The sequence below is a fragment of the Panthera leo genome, chromosome B2 (assembly GCF_018350215.1).
Source record: "Panthera leo isolate Ple1 chromosome B2, P.leo_Ple1_pat1.1, whole genome shotgun sequence".
In the NCBI taxonomy this organism is placed as follows: domain Eukaryota; kingdom Metazoa; phylum Chordata; class Mammalia; order Carnivora; family Felidae; genus Panthera; species Panthera leo.
Window position 1 is genome coordinate 141,871,187 of NC_056683.1, and position 27,335 is coordinate 141,898,521.

The 27,335-nt window shown below is 43.2% G+C and overlaps 1 protein-coding gene across 11 annotated transcripts in view; it reads left to right on the forward strand.

The window, feature by feature from the left end:
* Nucleotides 1–27,335, forward strand: part of TULP4 (TUB like protein 4) — a 243,338-nt gene that overhangs the window by 131,146 nt on the left and 84,857 nt on the right. The window lies entirely within an intron of this gene.

Below are 27,335 nucleotides of genomic sequence, written 5' to 3' on the forward strand. Positions count from 1 at the left end.
TGATAGCCCCAGGCCAGGCTTCTGTGACCCCCCCACAGCTCATAGAGCCAGGTAGAGAGTGGACCCTCTGTCACTCAGGGCTGCTGTGTCACATTCCATTAGGAGCAGTCACTGTGAGCATCCGTGTGGAAGGCCTGGTTAGCCAGCCTGTGTGAGGCCCCTCCCTGTAGCCAGCTGGCCAGGAGGTGTATGATGGGAATGGCTGGCACCAGCATGTGGGTGGACGAGGAGTTGCTCTCTCTCTTGCAGAAACCAGGAGAGCTGGACACAGAGAAACAGGGGTGTCTACTGCAGACCTGAACAGGAGCATGCATATGTCTCTATGGTAGGTCTGCTGTTTTATTTATCTGCTGTTGCCTCAAAGCTTAGAAAATTATCAGTTTTTAAAGATGTCATACCTGTACAGTTGTGTTTTACACTGGATATGCTGTAGTTAGGTATTTCTTTGTTCAGTCTTCCTGGAGTTGATCTGAAGTGTGATGTGGGTCAGGTGTACAGATTGCTGACTTTGCATCATGGTTCTGGCCCATGGCAGCTATGAGACTTTGGGCAAATTGTGAGATCTTCCTGTGCCTTCGTATTCTTGTTGCCAAAAGTAAGAATAATAGTGGTTCTTACTAGTAGAGTAATCCTCCAACTTAAATGAGAAAATGCGTGTAATAGCCAAGCAGAGTGCTACCCCAGTGTACTCAGCTGCTAGTACTGGCCTTCCCTCTCCCTCTAGCCCTAACTGTCACATCTGTCATGGAAAGAGCGGAGCCCTGCTTCTCTCTGCCCTTTTGTCTTGTTCTCACACTGACTTCATCACGTGTTTGTTCCTGGCAAGAATCATCCTTGCTTTTAGGCAGTTCAGTCAGATGGTTAAGAAACATTTACAGAAAGCTTAATTCTGCCTGCCTTTTTTGAGACAGAGGTCCATTTTTACAAATCAAGTAAATACTGTGATGATCAGGATTTGCTTTCTTTAAATTAGGTGCAATACTTTACCCAGGGAGAGTCAAACAGGTAACACAGCTGACTCTTGAACAGCGTGGGTTTGAAGTGTGGGTCATTTATATGTGAACTTTGTTTTTCGATAAATACATTACTGTAAATGTATTTTCTCTTTCTTACAATTTTCTTAACATTTTCTTTGTTGTAAGAATACAGTATATAATACATATACAAAATATGTGTTAATCAAGTATGTTATCATAGGTAAGTGGTCTGGTCAGCAGTAGGCCATTAGTAAAGTTTTGAGGAACTCAAAAGTTACACATGGATTTTTGTGCAGGAGGTCGGTATCCCTACATCCCCTGGTTCAATGGTCAGTTGAATAGAGAAAAGGAATTCATTATTATGAAATAGATCCTTTGAAAATACACTAAAGGGAACAAATTTAATACAGCTTTTCTAATTTTTATGTAATCGTATGTTTGAAATTATATAAGTTAATATATTTATTTTGTAAAAAATGCACAACTGGAAGAATATGAAAACCTTTGTAATCCCATCTCATAGAGATAACTGTTGTTTACGTTGGCGTCTCTCCTTGCAGACTGCTTTTCTGTACAAACATACACATACATAGCGATATAATTTAAGATATTTCACTTAAATAGTCACAAGTAGGAGAGGTTTTTTTGTTGTTTATTTTCAACTTAATTTGTTTTAACTTCCTACAAGAAATGTACACACATTTTTCTTAAGCACAGGCATTAAGAATCCTGGAGAAGTGGGTGGAGCCTGCTGTCTGTAATCCGATGGGAGTGCAGCTGGAGGTGGATGGCTTCAGGCTGCGTTACTTTCACATCACTTCGACTAGGGGTTGAAGAAAGTGGCTCATGAGGGGATGGATTAGCTCATTAATTATGAAACGCGAGAATGTGTTTGCTCAGTAAGGGAAACATTTTCAACAAAAGGTGAACTTTAGGGGGAAACTGACAACCACATGGTGGGCAACCAGAGGGAATCCGTGGGAAACGGTGCTGCATGAAGCCCTGGACAAAGGTGCTGTTCGTTTGGCAGAATTTATGGAAACTCCCTTGAGCGTGGACACTTCTGTTTCAGAGTAACCCTCAGGGGCACGGGTCAGCCAAGGCCAGTGTCACAGGTGCCTTCTGGAACCTGGGCAGGAGAGCTCCCCACTGCGCTGGTGTGTAATGTCTCAGTTCAGGGACACGGTAGAATCACCCGTCTCCTTTCCCTTCAAATTAGATGTTCTCAGTTAGCTCGCCTTGTCCAGTGAAATATGAGCAAAACCTTGGAGAAGCTCTGCCTGATTTTCCGTGCCCCCTTCTCCCTGCCCTGCAGTTGGTGGTGGGACAGGTACTAGAAGCTCTGTCAGCCCGGGTCTCTGGGTGAAGATTGTGCAGAACAGAGCCCCCAACTCACCCACATGGGTGTGAAGCACGATCAAGAAATAAACCTGTGAGATTATTTGTTATTGCAATAAATTTGTTACTGCAATAAATAGTGATGGCCTCTATTTTTCATTTATCATGAAAATTTGAAAGTCCGTATTCTGAAAGTTCACAAGATACAGATGTTATGCAGGGCAGCAGGGGCACATCCAGTCCCAGAGTACTATCCCATATTTGTTCTGGGCCTTACTCCCACAGGCTCTGGCAGTCCAGTGCATTGTAGGGCAGGAAAATACCTTTCCTCTGTCGTCTTAAGTTCCCAACTGGATCTCTGCACAAAGGACAGATTAACAAGAGAAAAGCACACAGGTTTCATTTAATGTAAATTTTATGTGAAATGAGAGCCTTCATGAGAAAATGAGCCCTGGAGAAGTAGTTAAACCTGTGTGGTTTTATACTGGGTTTGACGAATGCTGGGAAGCAGCCGGAAGGTGATAGGACAGAGGGCTCAGTGTGGTTCACTGGGGGAAGCTTAGCAAGGCCTGTCTGTTCAGAGTCCACTCACATCCTCCTGTCTTCAGAGATAAGAATGCTCCTTTCCTCTGGGCACAGGGAAGGCATCTCTCCCATGAGGGTCATATGACCTACTTCAGGGGAGAAGGTCAAAGGGTCTTTTCTGCACCTGCCATTTCTCACATGCCTTCAATTTAACACGTGCCCTATTTGGGAGCAGCCCGACCTGAACCCCATCAGGGTGATGATTTCATGGGTACCTAGTGCCCCCAGCACAACAGCCTAAGTCGTCCTGCCTTCTTCAGCAGATAATAGGGCTGATACTTTTGGAGACTGCAATCTTTAGTCTGTGTGCAAAGTCAGCAGATTACCCCTGCTGAATATCACATGTGCGAAGGGTTTCACCATTTCTCCAGACTAAGCTTACAGCAGGTGGGCTCCTGGTTAGCAAGCTCCCCCTTCTGCCCCTCAACCACCCATCCTGACCATTGGAGCCGAGTGCTAGGCATCACGTAGCTCCCACAGGGTCATTGGCTTAGTACTTGTCCACTGAGGATTTTGGGAGTTGGCCCTTATGATGAGGGCTCATTGCTTGTAAATGCTGCTTCTAACCCTTCTCTTGAGAAAAGTGCCTGTCCCTGAGGGGTAATCCCAACAGGCTGCAAGTTACATGGTTAGTCAACTGAGGCTACTCTGCCCCTCCCCAGAGCAGAGCAAAACAGTTTTCATGTATTAAACCACCTGAATAGACTCAACAAAACAATGTTCCTTGAGGACACTCCTAATACTGAGTTTTCTTATTTTTAAATGCCCTAACAAAATGACAAAGCCAAAGTGACCTCTCCGTGAACTGACATTTGTTTTGTTTTGGTAACAATACGTTGTTGATGTGGCTACTCCCTCCTTGGCAAGCCAGTGTATTCGTGTATTAGTGTGAGGCTCAGGCAATTTCTGCTTTCCAGTTGTCAGGCAAACTTAGGAAACACCCTAGATGTGTGTGTGCAGGTGCACGTGTAGGCATGTGTAGGCAGGTGTGTGTGCATAGGTATGCGACCTTGCTACCACCTTCCTCACAGGCATTGGTGTCCGCTTGTGAACGAGGTATTTCCCTCTGCCTCAGTTTTGTAGCTGTCCAAAGTAATCCCCAATTTGTTGGGAATCTGAAGGGTTGGCAGTTTGTCTTGGGACTTTTTTTTTTTTTATAATGTTTGTTTATTTTTTAAGAGACGGTGAGACAGAGTGTGAGTGGGGAAGGGGCGGAGAGAGAGGGAGATACAGAATTCGAAGCTGACCTGTCAGCACAGAGCCTGATGCGGGGCTTGAACCCACCTGCCGTGAGATCATGACCTGAGCTAAAGTGAGACGCTTAACCGACTGAGCCACCCACGCACCCCTGTCAAGGGACTTTTGAAGTAATAAGAGAAAGGGCAAAAGACAAGGAGGGCTAATATTTGACAAGTAATCACCTATTGGGCTTAAATGTGCCCCCTTAGCAGCTTTCATCTGGATCCTTTTTAGTGATGCTGAGTAGGCAATACAGCGACCCACGAAAGGAAGCACTGCTTTCCCTCCTCAGCTGAACTGTTGTAGCATTTTATGTGACATTGACAGCCCTCGATGTGTTCTCCCGTAGTACCCTGCCTCCAGGCTTGAATGCACACATATGAAATACCTGTTGACATGCAGATTCTGATTCACTGTGTCTGGGGTCAGCTGCTATTCTGCATTTTCCAAGCTCTCAGGCAATGCCCACGGTGCTAGAAAAGGCCCACCTTTAGCCATCTAGGGTCAGCAAGCTGAGCTGCGGGTATTCACACGGTGATGAATTCTGGCCTCAAAGCAGACTGCCTGAGAGCGCCTTTCACACTGTGCTCTGGGGAGGTCAGGCGCTTTGTGGGTATTCGCTTAAGTAAGAGATAATCAAATGTGACATTTATTCAGATCTTCCTGTGTGCCAGGTACTTTTTAAAAAACATGTTCCTCATAACCTCTCTATCTGTGGACAGGACTTACAGCCACAAGTAGCATATTCTGCAGCCAGCATTTCTACAAGTTTGTCGGACTTCAGAGCCTGAAACTGGAACCCTTACACTATACTCAGAGCCCTTTAATGTTTATGTGAACTTTGATAACAGGATAATCCAAAAGAGGTTGAGAGTTTTTATCTAATCTCTGTCTCTGTCTTGCCAGTCAGCCTTGTCACTTGGGGTAATTCTTACCAGGCTTCTCAGATTCCAGGACCAGAGCAAGGGGTGATGCTAGCATTTTTATAGCTGTTGCTTAACAGTCTGGCAGCCTCAGAATTGTGTAATACGAATCATGTTTAAAAGATATTTATTAATAAACATTCAACTACGTTAATTTATTGAGAATTACCATTTTGATAAAGTTTATCAGATTAAAGAATTTTATTTATAAACCTTTCTAAAAGTTACTGAGGTAAATTAGAGATTGTTTTATTGAGGTATAATTGACATTAGTTTCATATGTACAACATAATGATGTGGTATTTGTATATGTTGTGAAATGATCACCACAGTAAGTCTAGTTAACATCCATTACCATGCATAGTTAAAAAAAAAAACTTTTGGGGCGCCTGGGTGGCTCCATCGGTAGGGCATCCGACTTCAGCGCAGGTCATGATCTCGCGGTTTGTGAGTTTGAGCCCCACTTCGGGCTCTGTGCTGACAGCTCAGAGTCTGGAGCCTGCTTCGGATTCTGTGTCTCTCTGTCTCTGCCCCTCCCCTGCTTGCACTCTCTCTCTCTCTCAAAAATAAATAAAGGTTTAAAAAAAAAAACTTTCTGTGTGACAAGGACTTTTAATATCTACTCTCTTATCAACTTTCAAATATGCGATACAGTATTATTAACTATAGTTATCAAGCTGTTCGTTATATCCCCATGATTTATTTTATAACTGGAAGTTATAAAGGGGTCACCCTTTCACCCATTTTGCCCACTCCTCATCCCCTGGCTTTGGCCACCACTGATCTCTGTATCTATAGAGCTTATGTGTTATTGTTATTGTTGTTTTAATTTGATACGTGAGGTCATATAATATTTGTCTTTGTCTGGCTTGTTTCACTTAGCGTAATACCCTCAAGGTCCCTCCCTGTTGTCAGAAATGGCAGGGTTTCATTCTTGGGACTGGAGGGGGCTGAATAGTAATCCATTGTATGTGTATATCAAATCTTCTTTATCCATTCATCCATCGATGGACACTTAGGTTATTTCCATATCTTGGCTATTATAAATAATGCTGCAATAAACATAGAAGTGCATTTTTCTTTTCGAATTAGTGTTTTCTTTTTCTCCATATAACTAACCAAAGTGGATTTGATGGATCATATGGTAGTTCTATTTTTAATTTTTTCAGGAACCTCCATACCGTTTTTTTTACAGTGTCTGCACCAATTTACATTCCCACCGACAGTATACTGGGGTTCCCTTTTCTCCACATGCTCATCAACACTTGTTATTTCTCGTCTTTTTGAGTCTAGCCATTTTAACAGGTGTGAGGTGATTTGCAGTGTGGTTTTGATTTGCATTTTTCTGATGATTGGTGATGTGGAACACCTTTTCGTGTACCTGTTGGCCATCCGTATCTCCTTGGAAGAAAGTCTATTCAGATCCTCTACCTACTTTTTAATCAGATGTTTATGTCTTTGCTATTGAGTTGTAGGAGTTTATATATTTTGGATGTTAACCCCTTATCAGGTATATGGTTTGCAAGTATTTCTTCCATTCAGTAGGTGGCCTTTTCATTTCATTGTCTAGTTACTTACCTGCTGGTCCCCCCCAACCAGAGCACTTCTGGCTGTGTGAGCCCTGTGCTGTACTTAGCTGTCTCTCTGGCTCCAGCGTGGGGTCTGGCATAGGGTGAATGCTCCGTAAATGTAGCAAGTACCTCGGGCTCCTCCATACTTCTTGGACATTTTAATTGGGGTGTAGCCAGGATCATTTGCATATTAATTCTGTGGTCTAACCAACCCAGTACTTGTAAAGAATTGTGTTGGAAATGATTTACATCATGCTGCTAACAGTTTTGGTTGTGTAGAATTTCATTCCTCGCCTTTTGAAGTACGAAAGTCTCGTACTTGAATTTGGTAAGAAACACAGCTGGGTTTTTTTGCCCTCATGGTTCATATTTATCTTGTGTATTTCTGTGTGTTGTATAACTTAAAAAGAACGATGACATTTCATTCAGTTCCTCACACAGGACCATTGATGGAACAGTATGGTGCTCAAGGACGTATATTGAAATAAGCAGAAACTAAAGCCTCAGTAAGGCCTCTTGACTGAGAAAAGCTACAGGTAGTTGCAGGTTGACCAGTTTTTCCTTGGAAGTGAACAAGCACTGCATAGAACATAGTGAATGTGTGCGCCTGCACTGTTTACTTTTATCTGTTGCACATGTTCCGGGTTCTAAGTATAAAGTGTCCCACAACCCAAGAAATAAAAAGCAAATGTCAGACAGTGGTGAGTGACAGAGACAGGGCTGTGTGGGACCTCTCTCATTTGGAAGCATCCCTTGGAGTGAAGCCTTGGCCTAGGGTGTGGGCGAGGCCATCCCGGATGGGCAGCCCTCACTGACTTAAGGACTCATCTGCTAGGCCGTCACTTGCCTGAGCCCGGTCTTCTCATTTCTTTCATGTCAAGTGCTTGTCTTCTTTTACTGTACATCAGGTACACCCTAGTAGGTGGGAACCGCACCTCCACGGAGGCTCTGTTCTCTCATTTGTTTCAACTTTTTGGATGTACACAACTTCTTTATAATTCTGAGTGGCCATCTGGTTTTTGTAAAAGTGCCTCAGTCTCAATCTGTAGCTCAGTGTGGTTGAAATTAATCACTCGAAAGCAGCCTGATAGTCTGGGCTGATATTTAGGAGCCTGAATCGTAGTGCTAGCTCTACAGAAATCATGGAAAGGTCTTAGATAAAACTTTTGTGTATGTTGTCTTATATGCAAAATATGAGAAAGTTATGAAGGTTCCCATGGATATTATGGGGACAAGTTAAATAAAATTCTTTTGAGCTACTTTGAGCTTCAGAAGCACAAACCATCTAAAACCTAGTTCTGAGTTGACCTCCCGTAGATGATTCATATCCTCCAGATGGCATTATCTTCCTAATAACCATTCCTTTAAAAAACTAAAATGCAGCTAAATGTGTGGTGTTTTTAAGGTACCAAGGAGAATCCAACAGTAATATTTAAAATGCCAACATCTTCCTTCACCCCTACCCCTTTAACTGGGAAGTGAAAGAAATTTCAGTTAATTTTGATGACCATGATGTCCTGTACAGAACTACCCGCTCTTCGTTCCTGTTTTCTCACAGACATCCATTCTTTACTTTCCTCAATTTTTGTGTTACAAATAATTTTGTGACAGTAACCATGGTCAACACTGTCTGCCCAGTGAATAAAAGAAAAAAGCAACTTGTGATTCTGTCATGCGCTCTCTTCAGTTCCATTTAAACTACAGAGCATTGGGGGCGCCTGGGTGGCTCAGTCGGTTGGGCGACCGACTTCGGCTCAGGTCATGATCTCCCGGTCCTTGAATTTGAGCCCCGCATTGGGCTCTGTGCTGACAGCTCAGAGCCTGGAGCTTGTTTCAGATTCTGTGTCTCCCTCTCTCTGACCCTCCCCTGTTCATGCTCTGTCTCTCCCTGTCTCAAAAATAAATAAAACGTTAAATAAATAAACTACAGAGCATTGCCCGTGGGATAGGGACCACGCCAGACCCTGGCAGTACTCAAGTCTGCAACACAGTGTGGGGCCCCACAGGAACTCAGCTGCTGGGTTGGAGGGTAACTGAGAAGTGGAGCGTGGGGCACCCGGGCAAGAAAAACTTCCTGTGGGAGATCAACTCAGCTCTAGCTTGCGCGTGGACGTTGGTCCTCTGTGCTGTCACCTCTGTGCCACCAGACGGCAGTCAGTAACAGCTGGCTCATGCCTTCATGCTGTTTCTGGGTGAGAAAGGTGGAAAGCTCTCCCTTCTGGTCCCTCATCCCTAGTTCTAGGAGCCCTGGGGAGCTCTCGGGTGAGACCGCCCTTTAGGAAAACTATCTAAAGACTCCATTGAAAATCACTCAGTGGTATCATTGAGGGAGGGCTCCTGTCAGTTTACTTCAGGATGCCCTAGTTGGTTAATAAGAACTTTATTAAGGAGCTACTTCTCCCCAGCAGCAGGATCCTGTGTTGTGGGACAGGTTTGGGGGTTTGTGGGTGAGCTTAAAAAACACAGAAATGTGAAGTCACTTGAAAACATATTAGCGTGTGCAAAGATGTTGACAGGGAATGCAGTCATTGGGAGGGATGTGAGGAACTTAGCAGTTAGAGGAGGATGAATATACATTTATCTAGATTAAGGTGTCATGTGTGTCCATTCAACAGGGAAGAGAAAACATACATCTGCAGAAATGTGACCAAATAGTTCAGATAGTTGTTTGGGAAGTACCAAATTTCAAGGAATTTTCTATTTTCTTTCTTTCTTTCTTTTTTCTTTAAATTTTTAATGTTTATTTATTTTTGAGAGAAAGAGAGAGAGAGAGAGAGACAGAGACAGAGCATGAATCGGGGAAGGGCAGAGAGAGAGGGAGACACAGAATCTGAAGCCGACTTCAGGCTCCAGTCTCCAAGCTGTCAGCCCAGAGCCCGAGGCGGGGCTCAAACCCACCAACTGTGAGATCATGACCTGAGCCAAAGTCGGACTCTCAACCGACTGAGCCACCCAGGCACCCTGAATTTTCTATTTTCTATTTATTTCTGTAACATGAGTTTTGTTTAGTGTGTATTTACTACTTTCATAATTAGAAAAAAAAAGATTAAAAGGGGAAAATAATACATAAATACTTGACAGGAATTTTAAGATATTTTAACTTAAAGTGTAAATATTGAGCCAGATGGAGAGCGTCAGGAATTTAGAACAAAGTGTGTTTATCATTCTAACAGTAGGAGGTGCAGTAGTCATGGTTCTCCAGGGTCAGAGCCACCAGGACGCACCCTCCCCACCCGCACTGTAGGGCAGCAGCCGGCTTTCCCCGGGTGGTCTGCATCAGTCACCCAGCTGGCTCCAGAAGTCCCTTCTGTCCCTGTTGATTCCTAGGCATGAGGAGCCCAAACTGGCTGGATGGCCGTCTTAACTTCCAGTTTAATGGGATCGTTGTTGTGCTTCCTGGGGGAAGCATTCCTGCCTTTGGAACCAGCAGAAGGGGAGGTCCTGGAGACAGGAAGCCATGTTTTGGTAGTGGGTCACTAGGGGTAAAGTGTGTGGTGCCACTATCATTTGTTTTCCTCGATTCCTGGCTCTGTGAATCCTGACTAGGGGAAACAAACAGCACCACATGTTGGACAACTGATTCAGAGCAGACCCCACCTCTTAGAGGACCTTGTCCCAGCCCTGGATGGTACTGCCACCTAGCTGGCACGGTAGCTGAGTCTTCAAAAGGCCATTTTACTATTTTATCAAACTAGCTGTTTCAGGATAATGGGGAACATGGTATGACCAGTGAACTCCATAATTATGGGCCCACTGCCATACTTTTTTTTTTTTTTTTTTTTTTTTTTTTTTTTTTTACCGTGAAGTGAATTTCTTGATCAGAAGTAGTACAATGTAGAATACCATGATGGTGGATAAGGCATTCTGTAATTCCATGGTTGGTAGTTTTTGTGCAAGCATTGTGTGCAGGGAAGGCAAATCCACATCCAGAATGTCTGATTCAGTAAGACCAAAATGCTTCCCCTTCCATGATGGCAACAGTCCAGTGCAATCAACCTGCCACCAGGTAGCTGGCAGATCTCCCTGGGGTAATGGCACAATATTGGGGCTCAGTGTTAGTCTTTGCTGCTGGCAGATAGGGCACTCAGCAGTAGCCGTAGCCTGGTCAGCCTCGGTGAGTGAAGTCTGTTGCTGAGCCCATGCATGACCTCCATCCCTGCCACCATGGGCAGCCTCCCACCACTGGGTTCATGAGCCCACTGGGACAGGACGGAGCGGCTGGAGAGGGAGGCTGACTGGTGTCCACAGAATGGATCGTCCTATCCGCTTGATTATTAAAATCCTCTTCTGCTGAAGCCACCCTATGGTGGGCATTTATAGGACACAAATATCTTCACTTTTTGGAAGAGAGGACCATCCACATTCCTCTTCCCCAAATTTCTTGTCACCAGTTTTTCCGAATCTGACCATCCAGCCAAACCGTTGGCCCCAGCCCAAGAATTGATACCTAATTGCACATCGGGCCATTTCTCCTTCCAAGCAAAGTGAACGGCCAGGTGTCCTGCTCAGAGTTCCGCCACTGGGAGGATCGCCCTTCACCGTGTCCTTTAGGGATGTCCCCGGGAGGGTCCATAGTGCTGCCGCTGTCTGCGTTCGGGCGGTGTCTGTACGTCGGGCAGAACCTTCTGTCCCCCAGGCCTGAGCCTTCTCGTCCCCGGCAGCTGATCTTGGAGAACTCCCCAGGAGGCCATCGATCAGCCTGGGGGAGAGAAGATGATGTGGCAGGAGTGGGGACGTGGGCATTTCTGCCGCTTTCTCCTGTAGCTTCCTTGTGCCTCCGGGGCCTGCTCGGGCCCGATCGTATATGCCCCCCTTCCGTCGGATGATGGAGTGCTGCTGTGCGTGTCCAGCTCCGTGTCCTGCTGGGTCAGCCGACACCCAGCTCGTGGCGGGCAGCTGGGGTCTCCTGGTAACTTGGTGGCCCACGGGGTGAGCGTTCAGTCTCTCCTGAGGCCAGGTAGCGAGGCAAGAACTGTGTGGCACAAGGGGAGTGGTTATCTGTGGAGGAGGGCAAGGCTTTGCCCCCAGATCCCAAGGGCTGGCTTTGCTACTCACCTACAGGGCGCTGCCAGAGGCTCCAAACAGCATCCCTGTCTGCTCTGACATTCCAGGCGCAACGTGCTCGATCATACGGCCCCAGCCGCAGAGCAGATCGCACGGCAGCCTGGACCTGCTGGGGAGCTTTCTCTCGTTCTGGACCCCACTCAAAGCTAGCAGCTTTTTGGGTCACTAGGTAAATAGTCCAGAGTATCACACCCATATGAAGAATATGTTGCTTCCAAAATCTAAAGGTACCCAATTTGACACAAAATTAACCATCACAGGCAATGTGTATGATGCACAGAAACTCAATATATATGTAACTCTTAAACTAATTATTTAACAAGTAACATACCAACTTTGAATTGAAATATTACTCCAGTATTCACTGAGCACTGCCTCCTACATCATCCCCCCACTCACCTCCTACGAGGTATATGCCATGATCGATGCTAGATTTTTTTTCTTGGATGGCTAATATTTAAGAGTTGTGGGATATTGCACTTAGGAACTGTGGGTATGTTATGTTTGCTTAGTACTTTACCAAATAGAATGTAATGTATTTAAAATATTAGATCTAGAAGATTCCTTAGAGATTATCCAGGCCATCTTGATATTTTCAAACAAAATGAAGAAGCAGAGTGCTAAAGCACCGACAGGCACTCAGATTTTCTGTTGTCAGCTGAAAATAGATTCCCTGTTCTGGTTTTTCTCTGCCCACTCAGAGCTGAGAGGTGTGCTTGGGGCTGTGTGGATAGTTGGGTCGTAAGAGGATGAGCTAAGGTTCTGTCTTCAGCTGCTAGCCAAACACATTTGGCTAAGGATCAAAGGTGGCAGCAGTGTGTTTGGAACACTGCCATTTCCTGACCAAATGCTCGATGTGCTGGGCTAAGAGGGAGGGATTTTAAAGAGCAGGAGGTTGAAAATCCTGCTGTCTTAGCTGCTCTGAGAGTTGAACGTCTTGAGAATTAATATAGTAGATTAAATGTAAATGATGACTAAAGTACACACCTGGTTGACAAGATTATTATTTAAAATTTTAATCAAAGTAGCCAAGTTAACTACTTTAATAATTGAATTTCCCTTTAGCAAATATAGTGGAGGTTGAGCAGAGGTAGATGTTTGAGAGCTTAAGATAAGCTTTTTTGGGGCCCTACCATCCCTGGTGTCAAGGGCACAGTTAATGTCAATTTGTAGCCTTGGAGTTGGGTAGTGATAAACAGGTGCTCCGGTTCTAATCCAGCAAACCCCCCAGGTAGGTGAGTTGCCTCCAGGCACCCATGGCAGGGGCTGTCAGGCCTCTGCTTCACCCTTTCCAGTGTTCCAGGTTCCTATTGGAGACAGCCCCTTTCACTAATAGACCCCTCTCCTTGCTAGGAAGTTCTCTTTCATAGTAAACATCAGGTTGCTTTTATTTGTGCTTGAGTCTCCTAGTTCTGCCCCAAGGTTTTTTTTTCCGGTTTTCTCAGAATATTTTTTATAGCTCATTTTGGATGATCAAAAGTTCTAGACCAGAAGTTTCAGCTTTCTAATATGAAAAATTTGAGCATTCCTCACAAATACGGTAATTTTCCCAGGATGAATAGGTGTTCCCAGACAGCAGGATTGTCAAGTGATTCTGCCCTACTTTGTTTTTAGAGAAGGCAAACAACATCGGGCTAGGAGTGGAAGTCCCTGGTTCCTGGCCCCTGCTCTGCCTCTTGCTGATTGGGTACTTTGGGCCAGTTAATCTCTGAACCTCAGTTTCCTTTTCTGGTAAAATGGAGATGATAATGCCTGCTCCAGGCACCATTCCATGGGATCCTTTTGTGGATCACATCCTTTTCTGGTCTATCCATTTTCTTCCAAGTATAGGATGTTCATTCCCTTGGTTTAGAATGGAATATTTCGAATCATAAATATGATTTAGCTGGAGCTTAGATGACACAAGGTATGATAAGAACAGAAGATGCTTTCTGGCATGTCTTGAAACTCCATGAATATGGTGGGTTGACAATTTAGTGTATGCATTTCTGTATTTATTGTAGAGACTGGGAAGAGTTTTTAAGAAATTTAAGAATAAATAAAATGTATGAATTATCGTGGAAATACACAGATTTGTCGGTTTAAGTTAACACTGCATATGTCTAGTACAGGTCTGTGTGAAGATCTTGATTTGAGTTGGGATCCTTGTTACAAATTAGAATCACATCTAAATGCATGGAGTGGGGAATATCATTTGCTAACAGACAATGATGACTTAAGAATTTAATGACTTGCTAAAAAAAAAAAAAAAAGAATTTAATGACTTGCTAATTTTTATGGGATTAGTGCTTTTTATTCAGAATACTAATTTAAAATCAAAGTGAGACAACCCTACACCTGTTAGAATTTAACACATTCTTCCATTTTCAGTTTTTTTCACTTTGTCTGTCTCACCACTTGAAAAGTGTGTTACTTATTGAGAAATTCATTCCAAGGTATGCAGTGGGATTGTTTCACAGTTGTTATTTGGGAAGTAATAAATATGAGTAAAAGGAAATACTAATATGGTGTTTTAATTGACATTGGTACATGTGAAACTGGTTTTAAGCTTTCTGTGTAAGTGTGTGAGTCCTGTTTTACAAGTCACATTTAGTTCTGTATGGTAGCCAGCGTTTCTTAAAACTCATGTCTTTTTTTTTTTGATAAAACTCTCACATCCTCCTTTAATATTATTTGAAATTTCAAAGGAAATGACTAAAAATCTATTAAAGCATATGTATTATATTTCAGTAGCAAATTTTTAAAAAAGCAAATCAAAGCAATTATACTTAATATGCTTTTTCAGATCCCACAATCCCTCCCTCCCCCCAGCCTTGCCCCTAAATCTTAGGATTCTGGTATATTCTCCATTCCTTTTTTGAAATGCACTGCCTGGCACATAATTGTACAACTGAATGAATACTAACTAAAATACAACCTTAAGCCTCAAGAAGAATGCTCTTAGTACTTTGTGTATAATATGTATCACAGATATCTGATATCTATATAAAGTATACATATTATGAAAAGAATAACAGTTTTAAGTGGCTTTCCATTACCAGTAGGAGGAAGTTCAAGACCATTAGCCTTTCTATTGAAAGACACTATTGGACCTGACTTAATACTTATGAAATTTATACCAGGGGAGCAGGTATTATATTTCCTTTGTTTATATCAGAGGGGTACAAGGATCAATTAAGAAAAGCTGGGATTTGAGCACACAAGTGCTAAGTATTCCCAAATGTTAATGTTAGTCATTTCAGTAGGTGTAGCATTGTCTCACTGTGCTTTTAGTTAGCATTTCTTAGCGACTAATGATATTGAGCATCTTTTCATATGCTCATTTTCCATTTGTGTATTTTCTTTGGTGAAAGGTCTTTTCAACTCTTATACCTTCTAGAAAAGATTGGGTTGCTCTTATTTTTGAATTTTAAGAGTCAAACCCAAACAAGGTCTGTTACATGCACTGCATTAGGTTATATGTTTTTTTTTTTAATCTTTTAATCTGTACGTTTCTCATTCCTTTATTGTTTTCCTTGCATTAGGAAAACCCAGAACAAGAGAAATTCTGTACGATAAGTGGATTTTTACTAATGATACCCCCAGGAGATTATTTCATATGTTTTTCTGTGTTCCATATTTTTTAAATGTTTATTTTTAAAAAAATTTTGATGTTTATTTTTGAGAGAGAGAGAGAGAGAGATCACAAGTGGGGGAGGGTCAGAGAGAGAGGGAGACACAGAATCCAAAGCAGGCTCTAGGCTCTGAGCTGTCAATAGAGCCTGATGCAAGGCTCTAGCTCACTAGCTGTGAGATCATGACCTGAGCTGAAGTCGGACTCGCAACCACTGAGCCACCCAGGCGCCCCAGTGCTTATTTATTTTGAAAGAAAGAGCGTGCATGTGAGCCCAAGCAGGAGAGAGAGAGAGAGAGAGAGAGAGAGAGAGAGAGAATGAATATGAGAATCCCAAGCAGGCTCCATGCTTAGCATGGAGCCCAATGCAGGGCTGAATCCCACGACCTCGAGATGATAACCTGAGCCAATATCAAGAGTCAGATGCTTAACTGTGAGAGCCCCCCAGGCACCCCTCTCATGCCATTTTCTAATAAAAGGAACCAGGACTCCATGGAGAAATGTGTAATTCAAGGACTAGAACAGGAAATATACGTGATGGATCTGGGGCATCTTGCAGTGTCAGAACGTAAGGTGGTGCTCAACAAATAAACACACACAATGATGCGGATATGACAGGGGGATATAGGAACCACCCAAAAGAGCTCCTAGTGGCCAAAGCTGGAAAAATTTGGGCAATAAAACGATGAAGTAATATCAGATTATAACCCAAACTATAAAGTAAATATCCATGTGTCTATACTGATAAAATAACTAAATAAATGGAGAAGAATAGGCAAATCTCCCAGGCAGAGGAGTTATAAATAATTTATGTAGATACCCCTTTCTCAGAGGTGGAGCATAATTCACTACTCCTTAAGTGTAGGCTGCCCATGGTCAGTCACTTCCTTCCAAAGAGTACAGTGTGGAAAGGGGGAAGAAAGAGTAACTTGACAGTGAACCAAGTGCTCAACCAGGTGAGCAAAGTTCATGTCAGCATTGATACATCCTATTGAGAGTGTGCACCAATGATGTGATGTGATGTGATGGGATGGGAAGGGCAACCCTTAACTTCAGCCTAGCATGGGAAGACATCAGACAAATCTCACCTGAGGGATATTCAACAAAATACTTCATGAGCCCTCCTTAAAACTGTCAAGGTCACCAAAAACAAAGGAAGTCAGAAAAACTGTCATAGTCAAAAGGAGCCTAAAGAGACATGGCAGTGAAAATGCAATATTCTAGATGGGATCCTGGAATAGATAAAGGACACTAGATTAAAACTAAGAAAAGTTGAATAGAATATGGACTTTAATCAGTAGTGATAGGTCCATATTGGTCAGTTAATTGTGACAAATATACTACTGTAAGAGATTAATAATCAGGGACTGGGTGGGGGAGCATGTGGGACCTCTGTACTATCTTTGTGATTATTCTGTAAATCTAAAACTCTTCTAAAATTTAAAGTTTATTTAGAAATCTAAAAAGTTGCTTACACTTTGGCCATAACTCCAAGAGCTAATATTTATATAGTGCATCAGTGTCTTCAGACGCATTTACAATTCCTTTCTTTGAGTTTCTTCCCTAGTTTCTAGTTTAGACAAGGGAATTTTTTTTATGAGCATTAAACTCACATCTAAAAACCACGTAGGACCTAGTACCACTGTTAAAACAGAACTGGGGTGGTAATAAAGATCAAGCAAAGAGTGATGTCTTTGGCACTGAGTTTTTCATCAGTTTATTACTTCCCCACCACATAGGGGATGTGAGCAGTATGTGAGACTTGCCTTATCCTGGGGATCAGCACCATGTCTCTGCCCAGACAGCCCCCTCCCCCGCAATAGCTGAGGAGCCTGAGGGGCAGGGAAGGGAGTCTGCTTTGCTCTCTAGGACTCATGCAGCAGATGGGGGTCGTTCACATGAGTGGAGAGCACTGAGGAGAAGCAGCCGTACAGGAAAACCAGTCCAGAGAACCATTAGGGATGTGCTAAGTTTGTGTTGTCTTTTAGGCATGCAAGTAGGGATCTCAGATAGGATGTGGAGTAAGGTATTGAAGGTAAGAATTTGGAGGTCTTCAGTGTTTGGATCTAAAGATGAGACTAGCTCAGTAGGAAGTCAGGGTAGAGAGAAGGGTCGCAGCTGAGCCCTGGCACTCGCCGGCAGAGGTCAGAGGAGCAAGAGCTAGCAGAGGGAAGACTGGAAAGACTAGTGGAAACTACATGTAGTGGATACTGTGAGTACTGGCTGCCACAGCTCACAGCTGACACTTGCCCCCCTCCCCCCCCTCCGCCCCCATTACCAGCCAACAGCCAAGGATTGACACCCAGGGGAGCACAGAGTCTGCCTCTTGCCTCAAAGTGGGACCACCTGTGGTGCAGTTCACACCCTAGAGCTCTCCTGGGACCAGGTGTAGTTGGCCAGTCCCCAGCCAACACCCCTTTCTGCAAGTGCTCAGGAGAAACCACAGTAAGCCATTAAGTAAGTGCACAAGAATCCCTTTCTCAGGCTCTAACTGCAGACACCAAATAAGGAAGGTTTTAGAGGAGTGAGGGAAGCACCCTAATAAGTGTTAGCTGGCTGTTGTTCCTCCTTTTCCCACCACAACACCTCCCCTTTCCAGACAGCATGGGGCTCCCTCAGTGTGTATGCTCTCCCCACAGCGAGACTGCTCTTCCAGTCCCCTGCCTGCTGTAAAGGATGCTGAGTCTGGGCTGTGTCTGAAAGGAGGAGGCCACCTCCTCTGCAGAGGCTCAGGAAGTGATGAGGGCACAGGGGCTGGAGGAAGAGGCCAGTAGAAGGGTCTGCCTACCAGATGTAGGCTGTGACATTGTCACAGAGGAGGGGACACTGAAGCGTGCATTGATGGAAGTCCTGCAACTTCAAGGCTTAACATGGGAGAGGCCCGCTCTTTGTATGGGGTTCAGCTGTCCAGTTTTACAGCCTCTTTTCAGATCCATCGTAAGCTGTGGCTGCCTCTCTGTAGCCTCAGGGTTGCCTCGCACTGGGGGAGCTCTCCAGGTGGGCAGGCCCTGCAGAATTCACTTTTCAAGCCACAGCAAGTGGCCAAAACGATAAGAAGAGGAAGGCAACAGAATTATGTGAATTTTACCCTGAGTTGGTCAGATCTTTTGGCCAGCCAGGATCAACTGCCTTCCCCATCTGCCCCGTTCTTCTGGGACTGCAGGGTGTGCTTGGCCAGGGCACTCCTGTGCCGTCCCTCTCTCTGCCCTCACAAGCCTTGCATTGGTGGTGTTGCAGATGCCTAGTAATGGCTCCTGGATCCATAAGATTTTCATTTCTTCTTGGAGGAAATCATGGAGGCAGGTATAGTTGGTGGAGGCAGGCCATGGGCCCAAGTCCTCATTTGCCCTAAGCACAGTGGAGGAGAGCAGAGAGATTGAAAAGAACTTGGTATATCTTATTGGAGCATAAAACTAAAGTTCCAAGCTGGAGAGAGCTATAAAAGTCTGTGGAGATAAATAAAAATCAGAAACAAGATGAATAACTTTACACCTGTTAGATTGGGAAAAATTTAGGAGTTTGACGCTATTGAGTATGGTTAGGATATAAGGCAAAGGTAAAGTGCTGACAGGATGTAAACTGTTCTGCTGTTGTTGGAAACTAACCTGGTGAGATCTGTAAAGGCAGAGCCCACACATGCCTGTAATCCAGTTACCCCGAGCTGCCCTTGTGCACAGGAGGCTTGCAGCAGAATGCCCGTAAGCAGCATTCTAAGTAAAGGCAGGAAGGAAACAGGAAGGCACCCTGTTTATCAGCAAGGGAACCAGTAAATAAATTGTGGTGTATGAATACAGTGGCTACCATGCAGCAGGTAAAATGAATGAGTTAGAGCTGTCCGCAGGGGTGAACTTCACTATGTGACACAGAGTTGAAGAACACGGTTTTTTAAAGCTTAAAAACATGCAGAAATGTTCGTTTATAAGCTGGAATATGGGTACATGGAAGGTTATTATCCCAGTTACCCTTCTTTGGTGTATGTTAACATTTTTCTGTAATATTTAAAATGTAAAAAGGAACAAAATAATAAAGTGAGGATACATACATATAATATATAGGTATAAAAATGCATGTTAATTGAAAACATGAACTACCCAAGAAAGGGGTTTTTTTTTCTTAGAAGAGGGAGGGCTGAGATGTGGGAGGAATACACAGGGGCTCTCAAGTAGTCCTACTGGTATCTTTCTAAGCTGAATGGGGAGAACACTTTGAGGGGAATTTTTTAAAAACTTGTACATAGGTCATAAATATTGCCCAGACCTTTTTTATTTTTTAAATTTAAAAAAAAAGTCTAGGGAGATTTGTACCTTCTTTTAGCTTTCCTTTTTTCTTTTCTTTTTTCTTTTCTTTTCTTTTGCCCCCCAGCTCTACCTTTTTAATCTGTAAAATGAGGAGTTTATAGTAATGGTAATACCTCCTTCTGAGATACTTAAAAGAGAAAGTAAGATAATGTATGTGAAAAGGATGCAAACTATTGATTATTATTATTATTATTATTATTATTATTATTATTGCTAAAAGAAGTTGTTAAAATTTCCTATCAAGGGAATATGAGAAGCTGGAATATGTTCATTGTGGGAAAATCAGAAGATGTAGAAAAATTCTAACAAAAATTGTAATCCATCAACACTAATGCTTTAGTTTATTTTTTAGTATGATTCTTTTTTGTATCAGAACTAGAACTTGTTGATAAAAGTTATTTCTCATAACATTTCTGCATCACAGAGGAATGATGGCAAGAATGCATGCTTATTTTTTTAATTAATTAATTTATTTATTTTGAGTGACAGAGAGCACGTGTGTGCATGGGGTAGGGGCAGAGATGGAGAGGGAGAGAGAGAGAATCCCAGGCAGGCTCCACGCTGTCAGCCCAGAGCCCAGTGTGGGACTCAATCTCATGAACCACGAAATCATGGCTTGAGCTGAAATTAAGAGTGGTGTGTTTAACCAACTGAATCACCCAAGTGCCCCAAGAATGCATGCTTATTAAGAAAGAAAAAGTGAGGTGCCTTGTCCAAGCATTGCATCAGGTGTTCCTTGAGGGCAGGGCATCTCTTCTGTCTGGGTGTGGCCCTGTTATCATACCCAGGTGGTGCTGAGTGATCAATGTTCATGGGCCAGTCTGGTTGACCTTGGTAATGGAGACAAGTGCCTGGAATAGGCAGGGACACTGGGGCTCTGGCCTGAATGCTGACCCACCTTGCACCTGCTGTGTGACCACAGGCAACCCACTTCGCTGCATTAACCTCCCTTTCCTCATCTATGAGACTGAATGGTTGTGTTAGCTCTAAATTGGCTAAAGCCAATAACTACTGTCTATACCAAGAATACTTATGTGAGAGTAAGTGGGAAATGACGCTGGAAAAAACATGCTAGTTCACCATGGTAAGGGCTTTGAAACCTCAGTCAGTAGTGTTTCCAGTAAAATTTCTACTCAGAAAGTGGCAACTGAGATGGGATGGAACAGGATGGAAGTTAGAGTCATTGAGAGTATTATTTCCACTGGGTTTTGAGGTGTGTATCGATCAGTGTCTGGAAGTGATCAGGTGATGAAGGTGCTAAGTGTCGGGTTTCCTACAAACTGTATTTTTAGCGTGGCTGTTCAGAGCATTTTATATATCGCTTTTGTGGAAGACTTGCTGCTACTTAGCAGATGAGATGGCTGGGCATGGTTATTTTGCATTTACATCAGGAGACTTGGTAGAGTCCTTTTTTCAAACATTAGCCCTGCTTGATTATATAAACTCTATCCAATTAGAAGATGTATTATTTTCCAACAAGAAGATTTGGAAAACATCAAGAAGAAATGTGTAGTTCTGAGTTTCCTGCAAAGCGTCCTGGAGAAGCCGGGACTAAGAAGGTCATCCCCCGACACATTCTGGTTCAGAACCATTTAGAGGCACTGTGGTCCCTGAATTCCAGGGTTCTGACCTCAGACCTGTGTTCTCTGAATTCCTTTATTGTCTCTAGTCCATTTCCGTCTTGGAATTCTTAATCAACAACTTGAGCTGAATGAATGAATGAGGACTGGATTTGTGAACATTTAAGTGAGATAAATATGATTATGTGGGAAAAAAGCTGAAGTTTTTTTCCAAATATGGTCAGTGGACTAAACAAGAGAAACTTCTCAAACTCAATAAGGAAAAAAGACAACCCAATTAAAAAGGGGCAAAGGATTCGAATAGAAATTTACATAAATGTCCAATAAGCACTCGAAAAGATGTTCAACATCTTTAGCCATTAGAAAAATGCAAATCACAATCACTTCACATCCATTAGAATGGCATACTAAAAAAGATGTAATAGCAGGTATTGGAAAGGATGTGGAGAAACTGGAAACTTCTCCACCCAGTGGTGCTGGGAATGTAAGTTGGTGTGGCCATTTTGGAAAATAGTTCCTCAAGAAGGTAAACATAGAATTATCATTTGACCCAGCAACTCCACTCCCAGACATATACCCAAGAAAAGGAAAACATGCTCATACAAAGATTTGTACAGAAATGTTCATAGAAATATTATTCATAATAGCCAAACAGTGGAAACAACCCAGATGTTTATCAGCTGGATGGATGGACACAGTGTGATGTATCCACACAGTGGAATATTATTTGGACGTGTAGAGGAAATAAGTATTGATATACACTTACAACATGGAAAAATCTTGAAAACATTATGCTGAGTGAAAGAAGTCAGACACAGAAGGCCACGTATTATATGATTCCATTTATATGAAATGTCCAGAATAGGCAAATCAGTAAAGGAAAAAGGAAATTAGTGATTGCCTAGGACTGGAGGGGAGTTTTGGGGGTTGATGAAGATGTTCTAAAATTTATTGTGATGGTTGCACAGCTCTGTAGCTACACTAAAACCACTGAATTGTGCATTTTAAATGGGTGAATTGTATGGTATGTGAATTTTGTCACAATAAAACTGTTACCTGAAAAAAAAATCTCATTTGAAACTGATCTTAACATCTCATTGTTGAGAGAGAATATTTTAAAATTCTACAGAAATACAGCTAATCATCATTCAGGAATAGTTCAGTTTAGAAAGATTTGTGGAATGCCCACTGTGTGCGTGGCACAGGCCTGATGAGGAGCTCAGCCGGTGAGGAACTGAGATGTTTGAGGGAGCAAGTGTAGGCAGGCATGAACAGTGTAGGAGGTCCTGCATTAGCGGCAAGAGGGAGTGGTTGGAATGTCAGGGAAGGAATTACCACCGGTGTCAAGGGGCTGAAGCGTATTTTAGGCCAAAGGTCCCAGGAAGTGTGTGATGCTGTTGATTTTTTAGGTACAGAATTGGGTGGGGAGTGCAAGTGGCAGGAGGTGGGCCTGGAAAGAGGGACTGACTTTCCGACTGTTTATTTTCTATCAAAGAGGAAACTACGTGTCGGTACTATGCTGAACCAGTCTCTGTATTTTGGAAGTTTTAGCTCATCCTTGAATAACGTGGAGCTCTCCCTGACTGAGTGTTGGCTGTGTGCCTGGCACCGTGCTAAGGTCCTTTCTCCACTACTCCTCACACACTTCAGAAGGATGTGCTGCTGTTACCCCAAGCGCACAAGAGGACCCCCCTTCCCCGCCCCTGTCCAGTGGGTCAGCAAGTTGCCGTGGTGAGTGGCAGGGCCAGGACTCCAGTCCTGAGCCTGCACTCCTGCCACAGCACTTCAAGGACCTCTGTGCTGGTGGGCGTCAGTCTGGAAAGCCGCTGTGCTTCTATTTCAAGATGCTTTTGGCTCTTTCTTAGAGTGACGAAATGTAACTGAAATTCATAGCATTTCTTAAACTCATTTTGTTGTACTAAATGTGTCTAAACTTAAATTGGCACAATTAAACTTATTGCTCTTTCACTTACTAACAGAATTTTTTAAAAACCTGTATGGTAATAATCATAGGGGTTTATTGAGCTATTTGTATTTAGCATTTATTCCAATTACATTCTTTTTAGGTTGAGAGAAATATTACTGAACTTTGGTGATACTGGTCGTTCACTGAGGTGGTTTCCTACATATTTCTATAAAATATAATTTTATTTGTATCTCCCAACACCATTTATTTATTTTTTATTTTTTTAATTAAAAAAATTTTTTTTAACATTTTATTTATTTTTGAGACAGAGAGAGAGAGCATGAACAGGGGAGGGTCAGAGAAAGAGGGAGACACAGAATCCGAAACAGGCTCCAGGCTCTGAGCTGTCAGCACAGAGCCCGACGCGGGGCTCGAACTCACGGACTGCGAGATCATGACCTGAGCCGAAGTCGGACGCTCAACCGACTGAGCCACCCAGGCGCCCCCTCCCAACACCATTTAAAGGGTTTCTGTCTGAAAAGATGAACATCCTTGAGATGGGTTAACTGACATTTGTTTGTTCTCCCTAAAAATAGACAGGGTGTAGGAAATGAAATGACTTATTTAGAGCACTAGATTATATCCCAAATAGACTTTCAGCAGACCTGCCCCATATTTTAAATGTACATTTGTCTACTTTTAATAGTCCTCAATAAATGTCTATTAGCAATAACTATAAAATGATAAAGTGTTCATCTAACATTGGAGAGAGTGACAGGCTGGCATTTTTTTGAGTAATTAAAGACCTGCATCAATACTTAGCTTATCTTCGGACTTTTTAGTAGAACACAGCACCCTGATAGCCCAAGTTCTTTTGTGCTCAGACTAAACAGGAGCCCTGTTTCCTTTGAACAGGAAGGGGAGCTCTGCCTTAGAGTGCCTGGTAGGAGGCAGAGCACCCTGCCACATGATGTGGGCATGTGGGCGATGGGCTCCCCATTGGTAGTTTCTCGGCGCTCTGGGATGTCCTGACATTGCCAGCTGGATTGGAGGGATTTGGAGAACAGGAAATAAGCTGCTGGGAGATAAGGCGGGCAGCTATGAATTGTAGATGAGAGAGGAAATGAGAATTCTAATCCACGGAAACAACATTAACAGTTTGACGTTATTTTTAAATGAAGAATCATTGGAAAGATTTCTTTCTCTAAATTAGGGCAGCTACCTACCTATTCTGTTACACCGGTTAGAACTCACAGCAAAGGTGTGGGAATGGGACTACATTTCTGTTTACTGCTGCATCTGCGCTGATCAAGAATTACAAAAACATTCATTAAAATGTTAATTCATTTGTTTATTCAACAACTACTGCGTTGTCAGAAGACCAAGAAATCTTTAGAGTGAAAAATAACTTTTTTGCCTTTGCTCTTTTGTGTCTGTTTCATGCTATGACTCTGCGGGCTCTTTTCGTGAAGAAGAGGGTTTTTATTATTGAGGTTAACTTAATATGCAACCATGCCTGGCAATGGATGTTAAAGGAAGAAAGGCAGAAGTACAGAAAATGTTATTAAGCTTTATTTTCTAAAATACGACACCTTGTCAAATGTTATTTACAGGGAAGATCATAGCAGATGAATGGTCTCTGTGTTAACTTAAGGAAATCATTTAAAAACCGGTCAGTTGTGAATATCATGTATTTAGTTGTCATATTCCATCCCGTGGTGGCCATTCTGAAGTACATCAGTGATTGTGGACTTGAATGATGAATGTGTGTCTTATAAAGGGACCAAAATGTAGCTGCATGCACATTAGTGGATTGCAGTGCTTGGGCCAAATCACTGGATCTGAGAGAGGTTTATGAAGTTGGCCTTTATTGACTAGAAATTCTAAATTTTATGACACATTGAAAGACTTCGGTTGTTGATGGTACTGGTTTTTTTTAATTAGATCAGTATTTTTTTTAATCTTTGATTTTTTTTTTTTTTTTTTTTTTATTCTCAAGTTAGTTAACATACAGTATAGTCTTGGCTTCAGGAGTAGAACCCAGTGATTCATCTCTTATATATGAGCACCCAGTGCTCATCCTGAAGAGTGCCCTCCTTAATGCCCGTGACCCATTTAACACCCCCTCCACTCCCATGAACCCTCTGTTTGTTCTCTGTATTGAAGACTTCACTCATACGTGGGATTTGAGAAACTTAACAGATGAACATAGGGGAAGGGAGGGAAACATAAGGTAAAAACAGAGAGGGAGGCAAACCGTAAGAGACTCTTACATAGGGAGTTTTTAAAACTGGACTTAAAAAAATGAATCTGGGTTTGTTTCCCCCCTCCACCTGTGTTGAGTTCCCCTCCTGTGTATGTTCACAACTCTAAGTGCACATAGAGCAGCGCTGTGTTCTGTTTAGTGAACTGAACTCCACGAGCACAAAGATGTCTTAATCTCCATCCTCAGCACCTGCAGTTCATAGTAAGCAGGCAGGCAGAGTTGGCTGTTGTTAAAATGCCTTTGGGCATTGAAAAGAACCTTCTGGACATAGTTTTCAATAACCTTTTTATAGTTCAAAGATATGGATCATAACTTCTAATTACATAGTACTCTTTGGCACAATACACTCAGAATTACTGTAGTGTGTCAGTATTCAAAGGTGAGCCTGCCCCTGTCCCCCTTCCGCGGGTGCACAGCTCAGTGGGGAGGCGTGCACGTGGACCAGTAGTTATGGTGGATGGTGCACGTGCTGCGCTTGCAGAGCGTGAGCAGAGTGGGGCAGCCGGTCCAGCAAAGAGAAAGCAGGACCGTGTGCCGTGGGCGTGGGTGGCGTCAGCATCCGTGAAGGCAGACTCTGGCGTGGGAACCATCAACGAGGTAAGATCTGCCGGGTGATTGCCAGGCTTCCAAGGAGTGCAGCCTCACAGCTGTCTTTAATTTTTTGCAGTTTTAAAAGAGAGCTACAGTGTCTTTACATTTTAGGTGGCCAGTAATTTCTTCTTGGATTTTATTATGCATCTCACAACAAGTGCTGATGCCACCAACTGTGGCAGACCAGGGCTGGGGGGCCCTCCAACTCTCTGATACCTGAAAACCAAATTAAAGACTTAAAATCAGGCATGCCCTTGGCACAGGTTTGAGAAGGGACAGGACTTTTGTGTTAGCCTGTGGTTTGGACACAGGTGGGTGTGAGAAGGGGTCTGAACATTGCAGAGGTCCTTGACAGTCTGTCCTTGGCCTTGCTTGCTATTTTTTTATTTTATTACTGTTTTCTCAATGTTTATTTATTTATTTTGAGAGAGAGCACGAGTGGGGAAGGGGCAGAGAGAGAATCCCAAGCAGGCTGTGTGCTGACAGCGCAGCTCGATCCCACAAACCATGAGATCATGACCTGAGCTGAAATCAAGAGCCAGACACTTAACTGAGCCACCCAGGCGCACCCCTCCCCTTGCTTGCTATTTTAGAATTTGGGGAATTCGTTTACTGGGTGTGAAGTCCTGGGGGAAGACAGGGGATTCAGATCTTTTCTTATGAACAGCAGCTGCGCGTTGGGTGGTTAATGACAGTGCTCATTTGACTGTCACAGATCCGTGTATGTCTGTGCATCCGTGGATGTGCTGACCCCCAGATGGATTTTTAGCTTCCTGAGCATGGGGTCCGGTCTTCTCCATCTTGGCATTGATCATATAGTGTCACACAGCCTGAACCTAATAAGTACCAACCACATGTCTGACCGATCGAATGAATTCCTCACGATCACCAGCATGGACCAGTCAGGTGACACTCAGAGTTTACCACAGTGAAGGCAGGGTATTGGTTTTGTGGCTCATGGGCACCCAGGACCTCTTCATAGGCCTGTGTCCTTACAGGTTTTATTGGGCTCTTTGAGTCCTGTCCTCAGTCTCCTTGGGCATTTACCTAATCCCACAGACCACCTCCCAGAGGGTCCACCTTTTGGGTGAGGGAGTGATAGTCCAGAAAGACGGGTGATTTGTCCAGGTTCAGAATTTTTAAATTAAAAAATTAATTTGTCATACTCACAAATGTTGAGGCTTATAATTTCATATTTCCTCTCTGATAAAGTACTAAGTAGCTTAGACGTTTCAATGATTTTTTCTAAATTATTCAGATACTGAACTATTCTTGTACTTGTGAGAGGCAGGACTGAGTCCAGATGGGCTCTGGATCCTCTGCTTTTCTAGCAGCGGGCATTTTTGTGTCACGGTTTATGGTTTGCTCAGGGCTATTTTTCAGG